Source organism: Parasteatoda tepidariorum, chromosome 11 (assembly GCF_982258835.1).
Source record: "Parasteatoda tepidariorum strain Cologne lab strain chromosome 11, Ptep-v5.0, whole genome shotgun sequence".
Classification (NCBI taxonomy): Eukaryota; Metazoa; Arthropoda; class Arachnida; order Araneae; family Theridiidae; genus Parasteatoda; species Parasteatoda tepidariorum.
Window position 1 is genome coordinate 35,718,876 of NC_141765.1, and position 14,313 is coordinate 35,733,188.

General features: G+C 24.3%; 2 protein-coding genes across 2 annotated transcripts in view; one reads left to right on the forward strand and one right to left on the reverse strand.

Moving 5' to 3' along the window:
* The window catches only part of LOC107443692 (uncharacterized), a 121,563-nt gene that overhangs the window by 106,369 nt on the left and 881 nt on the right, over positions 1-14,313 (reverse strand). The window lies entirely within an intron of this gene.
* The window catches only part of LOC107443698 (glutamate-gated chloride channel), a 126,477-nt gene that overhangs the window by 11,262 nt on the left and 100,902 nt on the right, over positions 1-14,313 (forward strand). The window lies entirely within an intron of this gene.

Below are 14,313 nucleotides of genomic sequence, written 5' to 3' on the forward strand. Positions count from 1 at the left end.
TCTTCAGATTACACGATTATATCCGCAAAATAAAGTACTTTCTAATATTGTATTAATAGAGCCAAAGCAAAATACATCAGTACTATAGTGTAAGTAGCACGAAAAAAAAATCGAAACGAAAATAAAACAAATGAAGCAAAGAAATATTAAATAAAACACTGTTTTAAATTATCTTCTACTTTGGCTGTACAATAATACACTACTAGAAAGCACTCTATTTTGCGAATATAATCGTGTGAGCTGACGACTTGATTATATATTTTACTTACTTTGCTTTCCGGATACTTAATTTAATTTTTTTAAATTTTTTAAATTTTGTAAATTTTTGAAATCTGTAAATTTTGTTTAAATGTCATTTAATTATAGTTTTCTTCTTGTTTTAAAAAATATAATTTTTTCCTTGTTTTCTTTGTATTAACTTATTTTATGAGTTCCGTACTTTCAGCTCGTCCGCAGTATATTAAGGAAACTTATTAAAATTATTTCTTAATTTTCCTTATTAATCTCTCTTTTCTTTAATTCTTCTTTATCTCTTTTGTATATATTTATAATGTATATATATATATATATATATATATATATATATATATATATATATATATATATATATATATATATATATATATATATATATATATAAATATATAAGTTCAAAATGAAGATAAAACAAATGAAAAATTTATAGACATTTGCAAAAGGGGGGGGGAATAATAATGAAAAAAATAACAAACAACTGATTAAAAAAACTTTTTTTTAAAAAGAACCAGAAAATAAAAGATATAATCTTTTCATCAGCCCACACGATTATATCCGCAAAAAAGAGTGCTTTCTGATATTGTATCAATATAGCTAAAGCAAAATATATTAATACAATAGTGTGAGGAGTCCAAAAATTTTTTTTACAAAAATTACAACAAATAAAATAGAAGACAATAAGTAAAAATAACACTTAAAAACAGAAAATAAAATAAAATAAAAGAAAAAACGGTATAAAACAGAACAAAAACTATATAGCGAGTAGCGAAATCATATATATATATATATATATATATATATATATATATAAGTTTATTCACTTTCACCTATAACCTTAAAATAGCTCAATGGAAATGAAATATTTTGAAATAACGTATTTTGAACTAATTAAAACTAATTCATTATGGAAATAATTATCTAAAACAAAGCTATTTGGAATAATATAATTTAAATAATAGTTAAAAAAGTTATAAAGAATTACCATGAAGTCCACCATAGTTTTAGAGAAAACAACAAAGATATTGTATAATTACATTATTTAGAAAATAATAAGTTTCCTAAGCTGGAGTGAACAAACTTTTGATTCTCACAAAATATGACGATGCCTGTACCAATTATAGCTTAGTCCATAGTAAATGGTACTTTAGTACATATATCTGTACAATGGCTTATTATCACACTAGCCCAAATAGTAATTTCAAGTATTTTTTTTTTTATTTTTAAGAAATCATTCACAAAGGATTGACCTCTTCCTAATTTATATTCACTCTAAATGTACCTAATGATTTTGCGTACTGAATTAAAAAGTAGAAGAGGAGAAATTATTATCATTCAAAACTACTTTCTTGCAGACATGCACATAAAAAATGCAACTGAAACTTTTTAAATTCTTAGATATTCTTAATAAATGATATGTATAAAATAAAAAATCACGGCTATCGAGAGAAAAATTTAACACATGCTTCAGATATCAAGAAAAATGTTTTGTTATTTAAGAGACACGTCTTTCTGAATAATGCAGCTAGTATTAAATTGCATACATTAAGCACTCTCTTTTTCAAGTAAAAACTCCAAATAAATGGTTAAAAGCAGGAGAAAGGATAAAGAAAAATGATTTTGAGCTGGCGAGAAAAAAAAAATTGAAAACAGAAATGTAATTTGAAAATCCGATTTTCTGAGAAAATGCTTCATATGTTTATTTTCTGAATTGTGAGACACAGAGGTAAAATTGTCAAGTTCAATTTTATAGTTTTTCTCAAAAAGTTTTATAAGTTTTGATGTAATGATAATGGCGATCGTGAACTCGAAAGTAGTCGCGTAAACTCGAAGTAAGAACTTGGAAAGATGTTGATAATTTATATTAGATACTTATTTATATTAGATACTTATTTAGATGGATTCGAATGATGATATTCTTAATTATGTTTTATAATAACCGTAATTTAGAGCTGATTTTGCGTACAATTTTTTGAAGTGAAGTTAGTATTACCACAACGTTTCTTGTAACGTATACAAGAGCTTAAGAATAGTGTCGACAATTTATTTTAAATACCTAGTTAGATTGAGTCACTTAATGATATTCTTCATTATGTATTAGAATAACCTTACTTAAAACAGATATAATGCATAATTGTTTGCAGTGAAGTTAACATAGCCACATATTATATGTAACGTGCAAAATATTGCGAAAAGTATTTCTAATATATTTGTGATACCTAGTTAGATTTAGTTACATAATGATATTCTCCTTTATACATAAGACTAATTTTTTAAGACTAATCTTACGATATTTATAAGACTAATATTACGATATTTATATGTGAATTTAGTATTGTCACAATATTCCATCTAATGAAGATTCGAGAACTAATTTGTTTATCTGAAATTAAACATTCTTTTAAATTTCATAGAAAACCCCCCTTTTAGATGTATCAGTAAATAAAAGTGTTATTACAAAGAATGAAGGAATTCAAGAAGTCGAAACGATAATCACCTTCCAAAGAGTTGATTTTCCTCAGATAAATTTCAGATCATGTGATACGAAGAAGACCCATTGGCTAAATTAAAGTCACACCTCATTCCTTTTCATTATTACGATTCTTGCATCAGGAATATTTATAGCATTGCTTGACATTAGTGGTCACTAGTTGTTGTTGTTGATGGTCACTAGTTGAAAAAGCCGAGATAGCCGAAGACTCCCAGCGTAGTAAACGGTGACTAATGCACGTTATATCTTTCGTGTCGCAAAGTCCTCCATGTTCCCATAACAAATCAATACCTCTGTGGGTACTGGTTTGGAGATTGATCATTTTCTAATTCAGGTCAAAATTACGATCTATGAATGAATGAATGGATGTATGAATGAGTATGCCCTATAAACGGGTGTGACGTATGGGTGTGGCAGAAGTCAAATTCTTGGTTATGGATGGCGCCAGTGGAAAACAAGAACAATCGCATCGCTCTGCCTTCACAGGCATAGGAAGAGAGAGAGACTAGTTGCAAGTTGAAAGATTACCAAGATTATGTAAAGCATTTCACGTTTAGCGTTGTATAATCGATTTTGGCTTTCGTCTTAATCTTAATTGTTTTTTGTTTTTAAAATTTGTTCTTGATTTTATCTGGTATTATTTAATACTTCCAAATGGTTTTTTGCGTTAATTCTGAGAAAAAGGGAAACTTACATCTCTTACTAAAAGCAAAGCATTTTAACACATTTATAACATTGTATCAAGCAAATTACTACAATATTTAGAATAAGCAAATTACTACAATATTAAAGTAATTAGAAAAAAAAAATTAATTACGTGTATATCATTGTATGAATACTTTCTTTATTTGAAATATTTTTGGTCAGAAATTTGTTTCTTTATTTTATACTTATTTATTCAGAAACCACCCCATTTAAAGCATAGTTTCCTTTCTTTGTGATCCATATTTTTAAATGATTTTGAATGAAAATCTGCCAAATGTTTTTGAAGGATAATAAATTTCCGGCCTTTTTGAAAGAATGTTTTTTTTAAATAGTATATAGTAAAATAGTTTTTTTTTTAAAGTTCATTTTGCTCAGAGGAAAAGGGAAGACAATAAATGACTGAAAATACATCACTAAATTAATGATTAAAAACTATGACGATTTTCAAAAATGAAAAATTTACAATAATATTTCTGTTTTAAATTTAATTTTATTCCTAGTTTAAACTTATTATATTAATTTCGGTTAACGTTTTATTTAAATATTAGGATTTATCTTTAACTAATTTTAGAATTCAAACAAGACCCACAAAAAACGTCAAGATTCAGATATAAAAAGTTTATTATTTTTTATACTGAGTTCATTCGTGTATAGCTTTCTTTTTCAACACCATGTAGCATGAAATCGTTTTGGTATATTGGGGTGGAAAGATATAGCATTAACATGAAAACTTACTATTAATATTAGAGTAATTATAGAGTTTAATATTAGTGTGAGTGAAAGTTATATAGGAAATGTGCTCTTAAACGCTGATGAACAGCTAAATAAAGGAACGAATTTACTGTTATAAAAAGTTACACTGTATGAAAATGCAATTTTTAAATTCATCTCAAGCAAAAATGTTATTTTTGATGAGATTTGTGAGGAATTGAAAGTTAACAGAGCAGAAAAAAGTTAATTAAAGCTTTGTATAAAAAATAATTTTTTAAAAACTTACATTAACTGTGAATGTTATTCTTTTCAGGGGCATATAATATATTCATCAAAAATGTCGGTCTCCAGATAGAGTTTTACATATTCAGTTTTGCAACTTTGATATTAATTTAATAATTGGTGACTCTGGAAAAGCTAAATAATTGAAAAGACTTAAAGCTGTAAAATTCTACAAATTAGTTTGGCAATGTGATTTATTATTTTGATTTGTAATTCGTAATTTTGAACAATGATTGTGGAATTCTAATATTTATTTAAAATTTTTTTTTTATTCTTTCAAAAATAGTGTCACATATCAAAATACTATGATTTTGACTTATGCAAAAATTAAGCATAATAAAGGTGTTAATGTATGATACTAGATGGTTATTTTAGCTAATCAAAAATGATTTTTAGTCCGTCATAATATTTATCAATGTTATTTTTGCTTCCATATGTTTAAGTTTTTTTAAATAATTTTATTCAAAGTTAGTTGTTTTTTCGATATTCCAATCATCGTATATCCTTACAATGATAAAAATTATTAAAACTCTTAAACGGTCATTATTTTTTTACCCAAATATGACTCCCAAGATAAAGAGTGTATGTCAGTGTCATTTAATAATACAAATTTAGTTTTCAATGAAAATTATTTGAGCACAAGTTTTGACATATATTTGCGAAAAAATAAATAATTAGGAATATAATTTTCTTCTTCAAAACAACACAAAGAATGAATAATATATTTAACAAAACTATTAATTAATTTTATCTAAAAAAGAGAAATTGCCATTCTAGGTTTTCTGAAATAAGTCATTTTACTTTCTTTAAAACAAAAATATAAAAGTTGATCAAATATTTTTATCATCAGCTTATGGGAGGTTGAATAAAAAAACTTGTATAACGGAATATTTCATCATTAAGTAATAGTAATATTAAAAACAAGGAACTAGCTGTTTTTATGAATTCTTTCATTAATCTAAAAAGCCATTTCGAGAAACAAAAACAAGATCAATCGCAGTAAGAGTAATTTAAAGTAATAAAAATACGAGCAATGTAAATTATCATGGAAATCACCATTAAGGTAATTTTATAAATTATTCTTTAAAGAAGGTATCAATTAACTTTCAATGCATAAAGACAACATTGAAATTGCGAAAAAATAGCAAATAATATCATTTTTATTTTTATGATATTTCTATAATGATAGCTTTTTTAAATCTTGATATTTTATATTTAGAAAAAAAAACTATTTGAACGTATTTTTAAAATTCCGATCGAGTTGTTTTCAGCAAAGGGCAATATATATATATATATATAGATAAATTGGCTCTGACTGGTTAAAAATGATTCATATAAACTGAGAATTTAGTATAGTCGAGAAGATTTCATTTTTTGAAAAGGCAGAAGATTTCCCCATGGAAACACTAAAAGTAGACAGAAAAACTGAATTCCGGTGAATTAAATGGAACCCGAAAATCTCATTTTTTTCATCAGCAAAGCAGACGCTGGAAAATGTTTTTTTCCTTTGAAGTTTTTATACACGATCTTCTTTTTGTTAAATTTTGTTTAAAATGTTACAGAAATGAAATTACTTCAGTTTTTAGTAAATAGAAAATAGGAAGGCGACATTAGGGAAATTTGAAATTAAATTATAATATTTAGAGTAACGGAATTCTTGATTATAACAATATGCATTTATTATTAACTTATAATATGTTTAGAGGGAGCATTTTCAAACTATTTTTGATGTTGAAAACCAGTTTTATACGTTAGTAATAACTAGTAAATATTCATTTAAGAGGTTGAATTTAAATGAAGATCACAAAATAAAATACAAGACAAATTCTTTAAAATTCTAAGAAAAATAAAAATTCTTAGATTTTTCTTCAAACTACAAAAATGTTTTTACGTCATAATCTATTTTCTTACTGATACTCATTAATAGAGAAGATTTTGTACAGTCGCTTGATATAATAACTGAGAATGATTAATTTGTAAAACAGCTTAATTAAAATAAATCGTTAGATTTCATTTATAAACGTTAAAATGAACCAGTTAACTAGTATTATTATGCTTAAATAGATTAAAAAATTCAGCACATATTTTATTTGAGATTTATTTGAATAATAATGCTTAAAATTTAAATATTAGATTATAAAATATAATTTGGTTAAAATAACTGGAATTTAGTTGAAATATTTAAGAAAACTTTTATTTCACTTAGTGTGGGATTTATACTAATTTGTTTTTTAAAAACAGAAATTATTAATTTTAACTGACGTTTTCAAATATAAATTTTTATAATTACTTATTTAAAGAAGTCAATGATCTTTAAGAGAAAGAAAAAGCAAAAGTAGCTGATTTGCTGTAATTAAACTTCATAAAATGATTAGAAAAGATAAAATATAATTTGCTTATATAAACCAACTAGGTAGAACAATGTCTTGCTGGTTTGACCATTTGAACTAATTTCGTATTCATTTTACTATAGTTAAGATTCGGCTTTTTATTATAAATAAAGTTGATATTTTTTAAATGAAAATAGAGTCTACAATTAACGTTCCATAATCAAGAAAAAATATGTATGACCCGAAATTATATTTTGAAGAGTAAAATGAATCCTTTCAGTACATGATTTTGAAATCTTTATTTAAAGCGCGAAAGCAGGATTATTAAAATATTGTACCCCAACCCGAGTTTTATTTATATATTAAAATGCATTTTATGCAAACAAATGTGTCTTGATTATATTTTTAATCAAAAGTTTCGAATTTAATTCAAAATAAATAAATATTATTAGTTATTTCCAATTTCTCATTTGAATAAATAACACCGAGATCAACTTTCCTCATACCTTGTAAAACTGCTTTTTCCTTATTTGTTCCTATCACGCAGTGAAGAACACAAAATGCTTTTTACAAATATCAGCTAATAATGAGAACTTTATTATTTAGTCTTAATGTGCAAATAGTTTTCTTAAAAGAGAATTATGTTTTTTTTTTATTCTTCAATATGTAGATATATATTCGGTTTTTAAATATAGATAAAATAAATATTATTTTTAATGAAAGGGTGTAAAATGAACATTCCATGATCACGAAAAAGAATCGTTGTAACACAAAAATTTATTTTGAAGAATGAAAATGATTCTTTCTGGTATATAATTCTTAAATTTTTATAAAAAAATACAAAAACGAAGCATATTCAAATAGTATTGAAATATTGTGCTCAACTTGGATTTTGTTTATATATTGAAATTTTCTTTCCATTGCCCAACTGATTCCCACTCGTCATTCAGGTATTAATAGAGTAGATTTGTTGGCCTCTCTTTCACGGGCACCATATAAGGCGGGCAAATGTTGCTTCCACACTAAGGACAGATACTGCAGACAGTGGAAGAACATTCATGCCTTGCGCAGGTTCGGACCCAGGACCATTCTGATGTGAGATGAGCTTCCTGACCACTAAACACTCCGCTCGGCATATTGAAATGTATCTCATAGCAATAAACATCATTTGATCGAACTCTAAATTGTTATTTTAAAATTCAATTATAAATAAATAAATATTATTAGTTATTTCCGATTTCTCATTTGTATAAATAGTATCCAGATCAACTTTTCTCACAGGTTGTAAAACTACTTTTTCCTTCATTGTTCTTATCACGCAGTGAAGAACACAAAGTGGTTTTCGTGAAATTCTAAATAACTGCTAATAACACATAGAACTTTATTACTTAGTCTAAATGTGCGAATTGTTTTCTAAAATAAGAATTTTGTTATTTGGTTATGGAAACTTTTTCTTATATAGAATTAAGCTTCATTATGTATTAATATAATTTCAATACTACTTCTGTTTAATTATTTAGTAACTTATTTTGTTTTGTGATAATTTTTTCACTAATAAAACAGTATGATAATAATATTTTATGCGAAAAATAATGATTCTTTAAACGTTTAAACTTGTTTTGTTAAGATTATGTAACCAGAAAAATGATTGGAGGGTAAAAATTTATGTGAAAAAAATTGATATCTAAATTATAAATTACTTAAACACCTGAATTTGATTTGAAATATTATACAATATAGAGATCATTTATTGTTCATTAGGTTGTAATAACGTTATCAAGGCAAGAAATCAGAAAATGATAAAAATTAAGGTGATGAAAATTACGTTCATTAAATAGATTTCATGTATTCACTACGCTGAATAACCAAAATTTGCTTTAGGTTACTTGCATTACAAAAAATAAATAAATAAAAGATACCATAAGGAAATAATGAAATATTAAAAGCAGAAAAAAATCATCACTTTCAAAAGACACTCAAAAACCTTCACTCCAAGAGTTTGTGATTGAAATTTAACTTGTTATACTCGCAGTAAATGTAATTGAAAAATATAAAAAAAGGAGATATAAATTACTTTCATGAAGTTCAGAAAAAGTTTAAATTAAATTCTGATTAGACATTCAGGAAAGGTCTTGATTAAACATCCTTATTTTTTCTGTTACATTTTGTAATTCTGTTGTACTTTTAAATTAATTTATTGTTTATATTTTGTCAGAAATATACTCGATGTTCGTCATTTTCTAAGAAATTTTAATTCCTGTTTTTTAAACATTTCTATAATTGTGTATAGAGTATAATCTATCATGAATATGAATTAGTTTTATGTATTATCGATTTATTAGTGAAAATATAATTTTTGCTGCTGAAATAATTCCATAAAAAAACATAAATGTAATTTGAAATTTAGTGATTTCTAAAGATTCTATTAAGCCTTTAATGCTATAATCAAAGAAGAGTAGATTTTCTCATCACATTATGAGAAAGAATTTTAATATTTAAAAAATTATTTTGAATCAAAAACTATTTACTGATTCTTGCTTGTAAAATTAAATCGAATCAGAAAAATGAGCAAAGCATATTTACTTAAAGAAAGCAGATTAAAAAGGGATTAAAAAACATTTGAGATTCAATATTAGGTAATTATAAAAGTTGTTACAAAAATTAATCATATTATAATTTAATAATAAGTTAATATTAGTTTTAAAATTAAAAGTAAATAAAACAAATGAGATTAAGTATTCTAATGATATATTTGTTTGAAGTTATCAAGAATTTGGAATGAAGCTTTATTTTTTATTTGTGTTGCATATTGCTTCAATTATCGAAATAGTTTTTAACAATAATGTAATAATACCATAATTAATATAAAAACAGACAAGTGTCAATATTTTGAAGAAACATTACATTCATGCATTACATGCATGCAATATTACATGCATTCATTCGTCTAGTTTATTATTTAAAATAAAATATACTTCATATTTTGTTTAATAATAATTATTTAAATTTACGTTTCTAGTTAAGATGTTTGCTTGTAATACTTTTACTACTACTATTACTGCTAATAATAATAATAAGATATTTTGGTACTTTAATCTTGTAATTAAGTTTTTGATACATCTGTTTTCAATTTAAGATAATGTTTACTATAATGTTAATTGAGAGAGGAAGCAAAATTTATAGATAAAGACTTTTTTCATTTTTATATACTTCTAGGTTTCAAAAGTTTACCTTTTCATTTTAATGTAAGAAATTTTTCTGGAATAAATAAAAATTTATAGATAAAGACTTTTTTCATTTTTATATACTTCTAGGTTTCAAAAGTTTACCTTTTCATTTTAATGTAAGACATTTTTCTAGAATAAATAAAAAAAAATTTGTAAAAAAAATTTAATAAATATTTCATATTAAGACTGGGATAATCCTTTTAGAGATAAGTTTACACTTTTTTTTATTAAACACTAAATGGCATAATAATTTAGGCAGAAATTTAGGTATTTAACATAATTAACATTATTCAACATAAGATTAGATTTTTAACAAGTGCGACGTATTAAGTTATTACCTAATTGTAATTATTTACTACAGGGCTTCCGAATTTGTGGAGTTTAAAGTTTCCTTTTATATGAAGATTTTAAAATCATTCAGTATTTGCGAAATTTCAGTATCAGTTTTGTACAAAATCAATAGAAAATATATATAATCAGTCAAAAAGAGTTTTTTTTTTATAGAAAGTTGAGAATAGAAATCTGTATTATTCATATATTATAATGCGATCAATCCAAATTCCTAGTTTTACTGCAAACCACATGTATAATATTATGGCGAAATTCTTAAAGCACATATAAGTTGGCATATAACCAAAATTTCTAAGTATAAGCGAAACTAATGTCACTTTTTATGAGCGCTCCTTTTATTACTGTCTGTAATATTTTCCTTAAAAAATAGAAGTTGACTAATGAGAAAAAACGAAATCCTCTCTGAATCAGTGACTTATTACCTATAATGACAGAAGGCGCCATATATTTCTTACTTTAGTTTCAGTAAGCCTGGTCATCTATTATTCTTAGCAAAATATATGTGCAAAGAGTGTTTTATTGGGTTATATATATACACACACACGCACACACACACACACATATATATATATATATATATATATATATATATATATATATATATATATATATATATATATATATATATATATATATATATATATATATATATATATATATATATATATATATATATATATATATATATATATATATATATATATATATATACATAAATATATATATATATATTGTCTTTTCTACACATATGCGTTGTCAATTGAATAAATCATTTACAATCTCCGAAATATTTTTTATATTTCTCCGAAATTAAAAAATAACACAATTTGAATTTCTATTTTTCGCAAGTATTCACATATTTACATATTCGCATGCTTACATATACTTTTTCGCAAATACTAGCATATTAAGAGAAAAATTATAGTTTAGTGTGGGTAATGTAGGTTATGATCTCATAACCAAAATTTTAGTATACACTATATTACATTATTAAAAGAGAGTTTAATTAAATGATTTAATAATCAACAATATCAAAATAATGAAAAGAAATTATATAATAACTGGTAACTTACCATTACTGATATACGAAATAACTTAATGATTGCAGAATTGATAATTAATAGAACATTGACCAATATTATAGAATTATGAGATTAATAAGTAATAGATTTATTACCAATTAACATTATACAAAACATACCGAAAATCAAGACAATGTTAAAAGAGATGCAAGAGAACAAAACATTTTTTCTTTAAAGAATAGGTAATGCAAATTGAAATGAAATATACACTGCGACATTTCTTTTTAATAGTTGTCATCATTTTTGGCGTTGAGGTAAACTGAATGCATATTTAAGATAGAACTGTAGTTATCGTGCAAAAAAAAGTATTCAAAATCAACAAAATAACAATTGTTCGAAAGAACTAGTGAGAATATATTTCTAAAAATGTACTTGTTTTTTAAGCGAAATATTTTTGCAATGAAGCCATAAATTGCTTGTAATTCTCATGAAAACATCTATAGTCAGTAAACAAACAAAAAGTGAATACGTAAATAAATAAAACTATAGCAGTGAAAAATTAAATACAAACTGTGACTACATGCACTGTAAAAAAATTTGTTTACATCAACACCAAAAATGATAGCAACTATGCACCATTTTTTTACAGTGTATTGTTTTGAAAATAAGTTTTTGAAAAAAAGTTTTTAAAGAACGTATAACTTTGTAATTAAATGATTTTTCTTTAATATGTAACTGGAAATAATAATAAAAAACATCAAGTTGCCTTAAGAGAAGAAACATTTTCCTTTAAAGTAAAGATAAGTTAGAGTTTATGGAGAACAATTTGTTTTCAGTTTATGTAACTTAGAATTCCGTGCATATACGTTTTAAAAAACATAAGTTTGTAAATTTGCTTTAAAATTTTAATATTTATTGAATAATTTCTGAAAATAAATGACTAGAAGCAAATATTTTCAATTTTGAGTTAAATAATTTTTTTCTATGCACATTTGGATAAAATTACAGCTTTATTTCAAAGTGTTTCTTAGTGATTTATAAGTATGTTTTACATATTGTCCCCATTGGGGAGATGATTTAAATAAAGCAAAGATTTCGGTTAGATTTCATTTTGATTACAAAAACAGAAAAATTATTTGTTGTTATGCACATTAAAGTTATAAGGATAAATAGCCTAAACCTGAAAGATGGTATAAATAATGTATATTGACCAGACACGCCATTGTAAAAATATTTTGTACCATTTTTTATGACGATTTTTGAGTTAATTATTGACGCTAATATTTTTTGGAGCTAATTCCAATAATACAATTGTAGTTTTTGAGTAAATATTTTCGGATTTAATTCTGCATTCCACAAGGACACAAATAGGCACTTATTTTTTAATTTTCTTGAAAACAAAAAGTACATTCATTTTTCAATTTATGAAGAATTGTGGAAAATCGTACTTAATGCTTAAGCGTATTAATTTTTTATCTTATTAACCGTTAAATATATAATATTATATATAATTAATATATATATATATATATATATATATATATATATATATATATATATATATATATATATATATATATGTATATATTATAGATTATACTTTTCAAAATTATAATAAAAACTATAATTTTGAAGATCAGAATTTCCGGCAACCATTACTGTATGAACGGAAAAATTATCAAATGAATGGTGTGAATGCCGCATAATTTGGTTTTATTAACCAAAATTATGTTTTTATTACCATACAGTACGGTAATTTTACCATAATTTTTTTCTTCATGTGCTTTTCCCTGTATTTACTTATATGTCTTTAATGGCCTAGAAACATTTATTTTTTAACTAATCTGATCATAGGGACTAATTTTAACTGGCAAATTTGAATTGAAAATATTTGTTCACTATCAGTTTGATAACTTCTTTACTGTATAATAAGTATAAATTGATAAATTTAACAAAAAATAAGATTTTACTCATTTGAAATTCTTTTCTTAGAAGTTATGAAAGATTCTTATCTATTTAAAAAAAATATTGAGTTAAACTCAAGCATTTATAAATATTTTCGGGACAATATAGAATTTTTTCAGTTTCTTTTGGGGTTTTGGAATTTATGGATATTGTTTTCAGCTTTCATTTTTATGCATAAAACTGAGGATTCGAACCGTTTTCGAAATCTTTCAGTGCAAATACTAAAGGGTTTGGGACCTAAGCTCTCAGATACAAGTACTATCTTCTTGAAATTACTTTTCTTGAGAGTCATGGTAACGTTTTATTTATTAAAATAAAGTTAACTGTTTTGCACCTAGATGTTAAAAGTCTTTTCCGCATGATTAAATTTTTTTCACCTAATTTGTTTCCAGTTTTAGAGCTTATAAAAATAGCCCGTATTTTGTATTCTGTACACGCAAAATTGAAATGGTTTTAAAATTGGCCTAAAGTTTCTAGACTTTGTTTTCCAATTTCTCGAATATGAATTCGTTAAAATTTACAAAACTATTTCTGTAAAATTGTGAATTTAAACAAGTCTGCGTTCTCTCGTTTTTTAAATTAATAAACGAAACATTGGGCTTTCGGTCAATCCATTATATCTGCGTTTTCTTTTAAAATGTATTACGTGACTTGCGTGAAACAACGTGGTATTAAACTATATTTCAATTTTTCATGGGTAATAAAACTACTCTCAAAAACAAGCTATTATTCTCAGAAATTTTTAAATATAGTTATGATAAACTGGAAAGCGAGTTAATAATCTTTTAAATAAAGAACGTCATTTCAATACAAGAAAGTGTATGATGTAAATTATAAAGTATAAAATAAAATGCAACTCAAGAATTTTATTCGTTTTATTTTGAAATAAAAAACTGTTCTTTTTTAAAGACATTTTAGAATTTTTAATATTCGGTGCTATTACTACGAATTATTCAGAATTCATTACTATTATTAAG